The following is a 1095-nucleotide window of genomic DNA, read 5'->3' on the forward strand; positions in this document are numbered from 1 at the left end:
GTTGATGAAAAACAAGCTTATGTGGATTCTACACATTTAAACAATTCAGATAAGTTATCTATAATTATTTATGGAGCAGATAAAATGCATATAATCATTTATTAATCAATTATCATTTTGACATATCTTTTCTTTATTTAAAGGCTGAAATGTGAGGTTTACCTTTTTATGAAACTTTTTCAAAACTTTATTTGAACATTTACATTAGATATTTCAACATGCTATTAAACTTTTGTCAGTCAAGTTGTCATTTAAAATCCAAACATCATTGGTAATGTTATTGTTTTAGTGATTATGCAAACAAAAAGTAATTTTATTTGTTGTTTGTTGATTTTTAAATATAAAACTTGGTGAAGTGACTTGTGTCGGTACTTTTTTAACATCTCCAGCACATTTTAACAATACCGTGATAATACGGATAACCGTGATAATTTCGGTCACTATAACCGTGATAAGAATTTTTCATACCGTTACATCCCTAGCTGAAGGTGAGGTACTCACCTTCATATTTCTTAATTGAATAACTTATAAAGTAATTTGAAAACCTTGTGTGAGACGTAATTTCACAAACAGCATGAGTGAATCACCGCGCGCTCTTTCTCTCTCAAAATACGCAATTGGCTTCAAATAACCACACATCGCGTCTGTCTATAAGCGAGCTGCACAGTTGACACAGGAATTGTTACTTGCACGGTCGAGGCAGTGTCACATCGTCACTAAAGTTTATAAATTGCATTTCTTTTTAATTCTTGCCAGTGTTTAACCATTGTCTTCAGATCACCACACATCGTGTCTGTCTATAAGCGAGCTGCACGCTGCACAGTTGACACAGGAATTGTCACTTGCACAGTCGAGCCAGTGTCAAATTGCATAACTTTTTAATTCTTGCCGGTGTTTAACCATTCATCGCTCGCGCGCTCTCCTGAAGACCATGCGCTCATGCACACTCGCAGCGCACACACATAACGTCAGGTTCACATTACTCCGTTTGCAGTGCGTATTTTTCAGCGCTCATGTTAATGGATTAAAGCGTTCACACTGCACACGGTTGCGGTCCGGCAGTGCGTTCCAGGAGCGGTGCGTCTGCAGTGGTGC

At 37.4% G+C, this 1095-nt stretch overlaps 1 protein-coding gene across 1 annotated transcript in view; it reads right to left on the reverse strand.

Annotated features, from left to right (window-relative positions):
- LOC107657358 (pre-mRNA-processing factor 40 homolog A-like) overlaps positions 1–1095 on the reverse strand; it is a 43816-nt gene that overhangs the window by 27830 nt on the left and 14891 nt on the right. The window lies entirely within an intron of this gene.

This window comes from Sinocyclocheilus anshuiensis, unplaced genomic scaffold (assembly GCF_001515605.1).
Source record: "Sinocyclocheilus anshuiensis isolate Anshui unplaced genomic scaffold, SAMN03320099.WGS_v1.1 scaffold355, whole genome shotgun sequence".
NCBI lineage: Eukaryota > Metazoa > Chordata > Actinopteri > Cypriniformes > Cyprinidae > Sinocyclocheilus > Sinocyclocheilus anshuiensis.